The sequence below is a fragment of the Papio anubis genome, chromosome 6 (genome assembly GCF_008728515.1).
Source record: "Papio anubis isolate 15944 chromosome 6, Panubis1.0, whole genome shotgun sequence".
Classification (NCBI taxonomy): domain Eukaryota; kingdom Metazoa; phylum Chordata; class Mammalia; order Primates; family Cercopithecidae; genus Papio; species Papio anubis.
In genome coordinates, this window is record NC_044981.1 from 156769594 (window position 1) to 156782180 (window position 12587).

A 12587-nucleotide genomic window follows, 5' to 3' on the forward strand; every position below is an offset into this window, starting at 1 on the left:
TTGGGTGTTACAGTTTTTTCCTTGATAGTGAGACGTTCCCGAGCGAGTTGCCAGTCCGCCTGCCTGTCTTTTCTTTCTGTTAAGTGACTGAATTTGGGTTTTGACTCTGGTGTTCTCGTTGACCCTTTATGAGGAGCACTTTCATTTTTCTCTGGAGTCTCCTGGTCATAGGTGTTAACTTTGGGTCCAATCTGCCTCCCCTCAGCTCTTTCTAGATCTGATTTCTTTACCTTCTCCAGGCCAACCTCGGGGTGTGGTCCTGTTCATCAAAACAATGAACATGGAGTTTAGAGTCCAGTGAGACAATAAAGCTTTTTTGTGTGCAACCTAATCTAACACAGGAATGTTTTCTCTTGAGTAAGCTCACTGAGTTTTCCATCTTAAATTACTCAGCAGTGACTGAGAGCTACCTGCATGTTAAGCTGGAAGCAGGAAATTACTCCATTGTTAAAAACAAACCTCTTAGACTCAGCATCCTATCCTCCATCTCTTTATTTTCCCCGTCGAGTCCAAAAACCTCAACCATCTACTTTTTCAATTATCCAATTGGAGTTACCTTTTTAAAAAAGTTATTCTTAAGGACGTCACAATACCTTTCCTGAGGAAGACATGTCAGGGTCTTCTAAAAGTTTATGACCAAAGAAAGACGGTGGTCCTCAGGCATTCTACCCAGGGGGTTGTTCTCCAGGCCATTCCCACCTCCTGCTAAGACCATGGGGAGCCCTCTCTGTAAGGAGGGGCATATGCAGGGACCTGCCCGTCCCCTTGGTAAGCTGGATGGCAAAGAGGCGTGTCGTCTGCACCGCTGGCTGCCTGCTAATGTCGCTGTCAGTGGGGAAGGAGAAGTGACAACATGTTTGAGTGTATTTGCTTTGACTCTTAAAAACCCAAGCCTCTGAAAAAAGAGTAACTACTTGCCAGCTGTTGTTACAGGTGATATTTTTAGGAAAACATATCATGTGGTAGCAAATCAGAATTGGACTCTTCAGAGAAATGATTTTATTGATGGAGTACAACCTGGGTATTTAGCTTCCTTTTAACAAAATTTTCTGTGCCCCTTTCTTGAGACCGTCTATGAATGACAGAGACATAGAATAAGAACTGGCGTGCTAAAGATGGAACAGGCAAACCCCACACCAAGGAAATCCATGGTGAAGTCGAAATCTGGTTCTTATGAACATTTTAAGAGCATCTGAAGCCTGTACTTCACCAACCCTAAAGTAATACATGACACGAGATGATTCCTCAGGAAGGAACATATAGAGTGGAGACAACATACAGACATTAGAACTTGCAGGATGACTCTTTCCCTGAATCATTTGAGACTAAGTTCCCTCCCATCACCAGGCATTCCTACAAATGAGGACCTTCACATGACTGAGATGCCACCTGGTGATTAAAGAACACTTTGGGCTAGTCCGATCCATTGTACAAGTTAAAGGACTGATGGGTACACAGATCTTACCCCTGTTGGCGATCGGGTCACAAGGGCCAGTGTGTGTGTCACCAGGAGGTCACATGGATGAGACTGGATTTCTGGAAATATCCTTTACCGACTTTGAAGAATCCCATGGCTCAGGGAGGTGCATTCATGCCCTTTTCTTTTTTTTTTTTTTTTTGAGATGGAGTCTCGCTCTGTCGCCAAGCTGGAGTGCAGTGGCGTGATCTCAGCTCACTGCAATCTCTGCCTCCCGGGTTCAAGGGATTCTCCTGCCTCAGCCTCCCTAGTAGCTGGGATTATAGGTGCGCACCACCATGCCCGACTAATGTTTGTATTTTTAGTAGAGATGGGTTTTCACCATGTTGGCCAGGATGGTCTCAATCTCCCGACCTTGTGATGCACCTGCCTCGGCCTCCCAAAGTGCCGGGATTACAAGCGTGAGCCACCGCGCCTGGCCAGATCTTTTTCTTAAAGAGGGACAGACTGAAGGTAGGCTGTGAATGGTCAGTTATTTGTATTTCTTTACCTTTTATGCTATTTTGTAGTTTGACCAGTTTGCAAATCGAATTGAATAAAAAGTGATAATGTTGTTTTGATGCTCAGTGTTTGAGGGAAACACAATCTAGTGAATGGGGTTATTGGTTGTCACTTGTCACACCTGGGAAAGTAAAAATAAAATGAGGGGGGCTCACAGCCCAGGTGAGGTCACCTGGCGCCACTCAGCACCAACCTGGAGAAAGCAGCCTTGGGATACTGGCCTCGGTGGCAACCAAGAAGTGATGGTGGGTTGCTCGAGACAGGGTGGAGCACAGAGCCTGGGAGGAAGCAGGAAGTCAGGTTCAAGAAAGGGACTGGTGACCTTGCCCTTGGCTTCAGAGTTTTATTTTTCTTTAAGACATTTTGAGACAATGTGTAGACATGTGAACTTACAGGACAAAGAACTCTTTTACCCTGAATCATTTGAGACTAAGTCCCATCACCAGACATTCCTACAAATGAGGACCTTCACACGACTAAGATGCCACCATCAGAACCACAATGTGTGGGGACGGTACTGCCAGCTAAGCGTCAATGCTGTTTCAGTGTTGACCGCTGTCACAATGATGCTGTTTTCAGTAGAGGAGCCTGTGATGGTCATGTGTTGCATTTGATCATTGTGCCATTTGGTTTACTTCTGTCTGGAAAATTTCTCCTTTCTGCGACTCCATGACCTTGACACATGAGGTCACTCTTCTCACCCACCCCATCTCTGGGAGGGTGCCTGCTTTGCTCTGCCCCACCCCGCAGCTTTAGGGCTCAGCTGTTCAGGAACAATTAGGGAGAGGGCCCTTGGGTCTGACTGCAAAATCATACTTGAACTAGAAAACCTTGGCATAGGCATGGGTTGTCATATAGCAACATTTTCCAAAGTGTGCCCCGCGGAACACTTGTTCTGTATGTTGTTAACAGATGTTTCGCAAAAAATGGAAAGAACCTGAGCTCTAAGTTTGGGAAATGCTGAGTTAAAGTGAAACAGCTTTGCCTGGTATGAGACCTCTCAGAGTCTTTAAAGGAGAGTTGCTGAACGAAATCACGATAGAAAATGGCCAGCAGGCCTCCAGCTATGCAGCAATTCCTGGACATTTGCCTGTGTTGCCTGGGGGAGCTGGTGGCCTGTGGACCATCCACTGGGAAATCCCCTTCTGTGGCGAGGTTCTGTTGTTTTCCAGAGGCTCCCATGGAGCACGCTGGGTGGGTGGACTGTATGAGACCACACCATTAATGAGCAATGAGGCCCAAACAGGTATATGAAAAAAATGCTCAGCACCACTGATCATCAGGGAAATGCACATCATAAACACAGTGAGACATTGCCTCACACCTGCCAGAATGGCTACTGTCAGAAAGACAAAAGACAGCAAGTGTGGGTGAGGATGTGGAGAAAAGTGAACACTTGTCCACCTTTGGTGGGAATGTAAATTGGTACAGCCATTATGGAAAGCAGGAAGTTCCTCAAAAACTTAAAAACAGCTACCAGCAGTCCCACATCTGGATGTATGTTCAAAAGAAATGAAGTCAGTGCCTTGAAGAGATCTCTAAGAGATCTCTGCAGCCCCTGTTCATTGCAGCATTATTCACAATAGTCAAGATAGGGAAAAAACATCAGGGTCTACTGACAAATGAAGAAAGATGGATCAAGAAAATGTGTGTATGTATACACACACACAATGGAATACTAAGTCTTGAAGGAAATCCTGTCATTTGTGACAACATGGATGAGCTGGGAGAACATGCTAAGTGAAATAAGCCAGACACGGAAATAAAAATTTCGCATGATCTCACTTATATGTGGAATCTAAAAAGGTTGGACTCAGAAGCAGAGAGTGGAATATGGTGGTGACCAAAGGCCAGAGGGTGCGGGACGTGAGCAGATGTTGGTGAAAGGGTACAGAGGTTCAGCTATGCAGCATGAATGAGTTCTGGAGATCCGCTGTGCAGCATGATAACTATGATACTGCTTTGTGTATTTAAAATTTTCAGAGAGAGTAGATCTTGTGTTCTTTCCCCTTTCCAAATAAAAGGAAATTATTTGAGGTGATGGGTGTGTTTAGCTTGATTGGGGCAATGATTTGGTAATGATATGTATCTCAAAACATCATGTCGTTCACCGTAAGTATACAGTCGACCCTTGAACAATACAGGTTTGAACTCTGTGGGTCCACTTACATGCGGATTTTTTTTTCAGTAAAAGTTACATTTGGTGTGTCTGCCCCTCCTTTTACCTCTTCTGCCTCTGGCACCCTTGACACAGCAAGACCAACCCCCCACTTCCTCCTCCTCCTCCTCAGCCTACTCAGGGTGAAGACAAGGCTGAAGACCTTTATGATGATCCACCTCCACTTAATATATAATAAATATATTTTCTCCTCACGACTTTCTTAAAACGTTTTCTGTATTTTATTGTAAGAATATAGTATGTAATACATACAGCATCCAAACTATGTGCTAATTGACTTTTTATTGGTAAGGCTTCTGGTCAACAGTAGGCTGTATTCGTTGTTAACTTTTAGGGGAGTCAAAGTCATATGGGGGTTTTCGATTGTGTGTGGGGTCCGTGCTCCTAATCCCTGGGTTATTCAAGGGTCAACTCTACATAATTTTTCTGTCCATTACACCTCAGTAAAACTGGATGAAAGCAGAAACCAAAATACTACGGAGGTTAAGAGAAAATCAGTACGTGCCACTCCAGCACCCATTCTCCCCAGAGGCAGTCTCCACTTCCTCCCCTCAGCTTTGTCCCCTGTCAACTGAAGATGAGGTTCATAAATTTGAAAAGGAAAGCTTTATTTCTTGTAAAGGGTCATAACCTGCAAAAGCGCCATCCTGGCAGGCTACGTGTACCTCTGGCAGAGACCAAAGGCAGGCACTTGGAGAGAGGGAAGGATGAGACAGGAATTTATGCTGAATGGGTTGGCCAAGCATACATATTCAACAGGTTATGGGGGGAGCTATGAATATTCATGATGGGGACATGCACATGCATCATAAACAACCATTCCTGTTACATAGCCCCATGATCACTTTGGGGTGGAGACTTAACATTTAAATGCATTACAGTTAGGCCCTATGTGTCACAAGGTGAAGCAGGGACATGAACACCCTCAGTGCATGCCTCAGTAAACTGGACAGGACCAGTCCACGCTTTGTGGTCTCTTACTGGGAGAAAGTCCCTGAAATCAAGCTCTTGTTGAATCAAAGCTGTAGTTATGGCTGGTAGAGCAGGGGGTCAGTTAGTCTGCATCTGGCCATAGGTGGTGTGCTGAAATTGTTGCCGTATTGCTGATCTCCAGGCCCCTGCTTCTTTAGCTGCCAGAGAAAAAGGGAAAACAAACAAGAAACAAAAACAACAAAACTTCATGGCAGTTAGAACCCAGTTTATTTTTTAAGTGCAGGAGTGCCTGACTTAACCGTTGCCTGGCATGGCTGTAGGTCGTTTTTAATTTGGCATCTTATTGCCACATAGAGTCTGTTCTGTCATCTTATGATCTGTATTTTAACACCACCAACAGACTTCTCTCTCCTTCGGGTCAAATTCTCTTAAGTTAACCTTGGCATTGACGCTGCTGAAATACTGGAGCCATTGAACTGACACTTCTGACCTGTTCCTACACTATCCTCCCACCTTTGGGTGCTGAGGTAGATTGCTATGGGTTGAACTATGTTCCCCAAAATTCACATGTTTGAACTAACCCCAGTACTTCAGAATGTGACCTTATTTGGAGATATTGTCTTTAAAGAGATAATTAAGTTAAAATGATGAATGGGATGTAATTTAATGTATGTGTCTTTATAAGATGAGGAGATTAGGACGCAGACACGCACAGAGGCATGGCCAACTGGAAGCCAGGGAGAAAGGCCTCAGAAGAAACCAAACCTACCCATACCTTGATCTCGAACTCCCAGCCTCCAGAAGTATGAGAAAACAAGTTGTTGAAATTACGCGGTCCGTGGTACTTTATGGCAGCCTAAGCAAACTAGCCCAGACACACCCAGCAACCTTCCCACTGCCAGTCACACCATGCGTGCACATACGTGCTGGTCACTCCCCAAGGCCCTGTGCCTCCGGGACAGTACACAGAACCCTGTGTCATGATTCCTCCCATCGGAGCTGAAGGAAGCCAGAGCGTGCTGATGTGCAACATGCTACTTTAGCCTAAGGATTATTTGGCACTGGAGGCAGTTAAGAAGCAGCAAATGTATTTGCCTAAAAGCAGGACGTACATTTTTCAAAGGTTTCTCTCCTTCCCTCTCTGAACAAGAATTGATCACAAAGACAGCTCAGACACCGTTCAGCTTGGAGATGGCAGCAGAGGTGTTCACGTAACCAGCCTCACGAATTCGCCTTCTCTACCCCAAGCTTTCCACTTGGTGCAGACGCCTCCCTGCAGCGCCGCCTCTGGAAGCCTGAAGCCACTTTCCTGTGTCCGAGCGTTTCTCTACAAATGAATTGTTCTTAGTGAAGATGCTGCGTACACCACAGTGTGAAGCCGCTCTTTCAGCTGCTGTTTCCTGAATTTCTCTCATGTCTATATGAGATGCACATGCTAAAAACTGTTTTTCTCTTATTAATATTTTAATTTTTTTAATAGGAGCCCCAGTAGAAAACTGAGAAGAGTACACAGAATAGGACTTTTCCCTCCGCTACGAGGTTCTGTGTAGGAAGGCATGAGCATTTCTCTTCGTATCACAAGTGTCTATGCCATGGCACCTGGGCTAAAAGAGACATTCAGGAGCACGTTTTCGAACAGATAGGAAAATGAGTGGATTTTCTGCATCACATTTTCAGTAGCTCCCGGGAACAGTTAGCCTAATGGGCCGTGAGGGCATGGAGGGTGGTGAGTGGACGTGGTGGGGGCCGCCCGGATGACAGGCCTGGCCTGGGGCTCCTCATGGCCGCAAATCAGCCTCCCTGTGTTAGCTCTGCCTGCAGGTCCTGGGCCTCGTCTCTGGATTTGTTTGGGAGGGCTGCCGTAATAAAGCACCACAGACTAGGGGCTTCAGCAACAGAAATGTATGTCTTCCAGTTCTAGAGGCTGGGAGTCCAACATCACTAACTCACCTGATGTCGGCGGCTTGATTCCTTCTGAGGCTGCGAGGGAGAATCTGTTCCAGGTTCCTAGGAGCACAGCGTTCCCCTCCGGACAGGCACAAAGCGGGAAACTGCCAACCCTGGGGGCCTGTTGAGGAGGACAGAAGCCTAGGACACGTTGCAGGGCCCTAAGCACAGCCCAGGGGGAGGGAAGTGGCAGGAGCAGGAGTCTCCACCCCAGGCAGGTGCCCCCTCTGCACCTGGTACCATCGGGTGGGCCCAGTGCCCAGTGACCGACTTGCTCAATCATGGCTGATTTTCTCACACATACGTGCTTCCCCAGACCTCCATCACAGCCCCTGGGGCCAGGATTGGTCTGCCCTGTGTGCTGACAGACACTTCACTGGAAGGCACCTGGATTCAGGTACAAATCTGGGCCTGAACCCGACTCTTGCCTTCTCTCTGTTTCCAGGTGAGACCTGCCTCTGCTCCGGCTCCGGCAGCTGGTTTGATCCCCTTCTCCTCCCTGGCCTTAGGGGGCACTGAGACCTGGGACAGATGAGATGGAGTTTGTGTCTAGTGGGACATTAGGTGAACTGGTTTCAGCACGGGGAGTTTTGGAAAATCAGTCCCTGGTGACAGGCCTTTGAATGAGTTGATTTATTGAGACTTGACATAGAGCCAGGCATGTGCTTCTGGGCAGGTGACTTGCCCCCTTGAGCCTTTGTTTCTCATTTCTCATCTGCAGTACGTGGAGGATCAGGGGTTCCATCAGATCAGGAGGGGGTGCTCAGAAGGAGCCTGGTCTGCCATCCTAGATGCTCAGGATGGTGGCAACGGCTTGTTCTCAGTTGGCCATGGTCCTCGGTCACGTCTCCCCTTTGCAATTTTGATTGCCTGGGAAATCTGGTCATCCCTTCATGGATCTAAACCATGGGGCTGGGAGATAGTGGAAAAGGAGGGATGCAGGGGTGGGTAAGGGCCCCTCTGCTCTCTGGTCCAAGTCAAAGAAAGGAGGCCTGAGTCCATTGAGCAACCAGAGTAGGGGGCAGCTGCTTTCTCCATGGAACAGGTGAGTAGTGGCACCAGGCTTGGCCTGGCGTGGCCACTGGGGAGGTGGTACCACGAGGGGCCTAGTTTCTCCTCAAAGTGTGCTGAAAGTGGGCCCCTTGCACCCTGGCTGCTTCCCATTCACATGCAGGACACTTGCGTCAGGGCTGTGGGCACAATAGGGCCGGCACTGAGTGTGTGCCACCAGCTTCCTCTGGGTTGGGGAGCGTCTGCCTTTGGCTCTCTTCCCTCCTGCCCAGGGCATGCTCAGCCTTCTGGGCGGCAGCCCCCTTGAGCCCTCCCTTGGCAGCAGCTGAGCATTTCCAAAGAAGAACCCCCCCCAAGGAGTGGGAATTATGGAGCTGCAGTCCCCCAGGCGGGGCATGCTTTTGACCAAATCAGCCAGTGGGTCTACTGGGCTTGAGGCTCAGCTGAGAGTCTCAGAAATCCAGACTATGCCTGACACCATGGGCCTCTGTTTATCTGTACTTCCTATGTGCACGTGGAGGGACTCACCCCCCGTGCCACATGCACTCCTAGGTCCAAAACTGGGGGAGGGATGAGGTGTTTTCCACCTTGCACCACTTTGATGCCTTCTATCAGCAAGTCTGAGCCAGAGCCTACTGGGGCATTACCCCTGTGCAGAGGTAACTCCCTGGCCCAGGTTCCCAAGGAACTTGGGCTATTGCACCATCAGCGAGGAGCCTGCCCAGGAGAGGTAGTGGCACCTGCAGGAGCTCAGGTGGGTTCTGGAAAGCCCGGCCATCTGGGTCATTGACAAGGAGCAGACAGTGGGCCTGCTGGAGAGTGCTGGGCTGCTCAGTGTAGGGCAGGGAGGAGCCCTGCAGCTGCTCTGGGTTTCCCAGGAGCCTGAAGTGTTTTTGTCTGCTGCTGTGACACCATATCACCACAAACTGAGCTGCATAAAGCATGCACACTCCATGTCTCCTGGGCTCTGTGGTCAGGAAGGTAGCTGAAGGGCAGCTGGACATTGCATTCAAGGTGTTAGCTGCAGTGGTGGCCTTGCTGCAAGGCTCGTCTGGAGAAAGATTTGATTTGGAGCTCAAGTGGATATCAGCAGGATTCAGTCTCTCCTGCTGCAGGACCAAGGGTCTTGGTTTCCCGCTGGTTGCCAGCTGGAGGCACCCACAGCTCCTTGCCATGTGGGCCTCCACCACAGGGCCAGGGCTCCATTGCAGCCAGCAGGGGAGACAGACTCCCAGCCATGTGGATGTTACAATCTTAAAGAACATGATCACGGAGGTGTCATCCGTGACACTTGCCATTTCCATTGGTTACAGGCAAGTCACAGGTTCTGCACACTCAGCTGAGAGGTGAGGGTCTGTGGGCCGCTGGACAACCAGTCTGCTACACCCTCTGGTCTTCTTTCTTGTCTCTTGCTCCTCCCTTCACCTTGTAAGGCACTTTTTGGGTGGTGGGGCTGGTTTTGGGGTCCCGTGGTGCCCCATGCCTGCTGCTGTCCCAGCTTTAGTGACTGTCTCTTTGTTACGGGATCTTTGAGTGCCAATTTTCCGGCTGGAAACTTCTGTGGCCATGGTTCCTTTGCATGAGCTCTTTTCTGCATTCGGGAAGAATGAGGTATGCAGACAAGTGAAGGGTGAGCAAGACGAAGATGAGCTTTATTGAGTGTTACAACAGCTCAGAGGAGACCTGCACTGAGTAGCTCCTCTTGTAGGCAGGTCATCTGTTGAGTGTTCAGTTCTCAGTAGAGAGGAGGCCCTGGAGAGGTAGCTCCTCTCTGCAACTGATCACCCTGATGTCTGTAGCTCTCAGCAGAGAGGAAGCCCTGGAGAGGGTGGTTCCTCTCTGCCAGCAGGTTGTCTCCGCAGCTATCAGCAGAGAATGTGGCTCCTCTCTGTGAGTTGTCCCATCATCTCCAGTTATCAGCAGAGAGGGTACTCCTTTCTGCAGTTGGTTGTCCCGTCATCTCTCTGCCCTCTTCACCCTCTGGCTATCCTCTGCCCTGCTCCGGCTGAGTCCAGGGCTTTTATGGACCTCAGAAGGGAGGAAGTGCATGCCAGTTGTTCCATGGGAGGCCATGGGTGGGTCAGGAAGAGGCACCACAAGTCCCCACTCTGGTTTCTGGGACTGGCAGCCCAGGTCCCAGCCTTCAGGCCCTCCTTGGCCTGAAGGCAGGGCCTGGCTGGGGACATACCTCCTTCCTCCCAGGACTCTGTCTGCACTCCTGCTGCCATTCATGGCCCCGAGTCTCAACCCCAACCCTGCTCTGAGATCGGAGAAAGTGCTGGGACAGGAGAGAGGCCAGACAATGGGAGCAGACTCTTCTGAGCCTGGGATGGGGACTAGTGGGGAGGCCTTCCCAGGTCCCTAAGGATGCAGGCTGCAGAGATGCCCAGGTCTTGTTCCTGGGAGGGTAGCCACAGCTGCATCCAGGGAACTCCCACCCTGCCAACTCGGAAGGAGTGGGGTTCCTGCTTGTCCCTGGCTCCTGCCTGCTGTGTGGAGTGAGAGGCCCAGATCTGCAGCCACAGGTCAGGTGATTGCACCTGCACCCAGGCAGGCAGATCTTGCCTGCTGCTGGCCCCCTCCAAGAGCACAGGAAGGCTTGGATCCACAGCCCCAGGAGGGCAGGGCTTCCATCAGCTCCATGGAGTGTGCAACCCCAGCCCTGCCTCCCTGCTGCAGCCAACATGATGGCAGCAGCTGCTGCCATCATTTCCCCGTCTGAAGAGGTACACCCAACTGCTGTTAGGATAGGGACAATAACCACTCTTAACTGCTTCATGCGGACAAGGGGCATTGTTTTGGGAAAACAACAGTCAAGTCTCTCTCAGAGACCTATCTAAGAATACCCAGTACAAGGGAGTCATCATCTGAGGCTCCATTTTCATGACCATTTGGAGTTTGATGGCCCATCCCTTGTTTCTTCTGAGCTGTAGTCAGAGATCACTAGTTGGTTCACCTTCACAATTGTCAAAAGCTACAAATAGCTCGAAAGAAAAGCTTCCTTGATTCTGAAAAACAAGATGAAGGGTCAACAATATTCCAAGCAAAAAGTCAAAACAAGATTGCTTCAGTTTTCTATTAGTTCAGCTCACCCAGTAAACTCCTATTCACAATCTCCAAAATTATCAGAAATCTGCATTTGAAGACTACAATCCATCCCTTGAAGAGGATCAAAACATGACAACAATTGTCTGTGAATGTCAAAATGTCATAGGGTATTCATAGTCAAAAGCACAATTGATGAAGAAATTTGGTCACCTCTGTGATTTACAATAACCTAATAACCCTAGCTGTGATTGATAACACAAACTCAGGCATCAGAAATCTAGAAATCCCATACAATTTTGAAACACACATTAACATTTTTCACTAAGATATAACCTGAAGATCAAACACCTTATTTTGATAATCTTATGTAACTAAAAGTGTCAAATAACCCTGTTTACCTCTCCCTTTGGATGCTCCAGGGGTCTTCTGTAGCATCTGAAACTCAGGGGTTAGGAAAGACAATTCTGAAGCTATAAAGGCTCAAAACACTTAACATAATTTCTGGTTACTCTAAGTCATTCATTTAAATGACTCAAAGCAAAAACCTTTAGTCACTAAGAGGGAAGACCTAATTTTCCAAACAATCTATCTCTTGTCCTTCCCTTTGTTTATCAGTAGTTTACTCACAAAGAAAACAAAATCTTTCATTGCATGAAAATCTTGTTCAAGTGAAAGCCAAATTTAACCCTTACATTAGTCTATTAATGTCAACCCCAATTTAAAAAAATAAAACCTTACACAGAAATCCATCCAATCTTGATCAGTTTGACCATGAACTGAGATTGTTAAATCTTTTATAACCTTTTACATTTTTTTTGTTAAACAGCATGTAAGTGCTTCAAAGAAAACCTTGTTGTGCTTGTATTCCAATGTTCAACTTACGGAAAACCAATTAATATCCTTTTTAGTTTAGTCAATATGTTCACACACAGGATTCCTTTTACAAGATTAATTTTTTACAAACCTTCCATAACTTGTTTGAATCTTTAGCTTTATCTTACGTAATTTAAAACAATCATTTAACCTTCTGAACTAGGCAAAAATTTACATTCCCATACCTTCTTATATTATTTTGCTAATGATACATTTTAATCTCTTTACCTTGCATGTAGATCTATTTTCAGTAGTCGTCACTACATGCTATAATGGTAGCTCTTAGCAATTCTTAATTTTGGTGAAATATCCAGTAAGTTATTTTAGTTATGTACTTAGGTACAGATGAGGTCTGACTATTTCTAGCATAGCTAGGGCAGGCCTTACCAAACAGTAAAGCAGGAAAGTTGAACAATTTTCAAAAGCCAAAGCAGTTTACAACCTTAAAGCATTTAGCCAACCTAGTTTCTGACTTGCATAATTTAGACCATGTCTATATTTTGAAGACATTTCTATTTTTGTTTTACCAATAATTTAAAAGCCAGCCTATTTAGCAAAGTCTTACTTCAGTAAAATGAATTTGAAAATTGCTTAGACTTATTTACTTAATTTATGAAC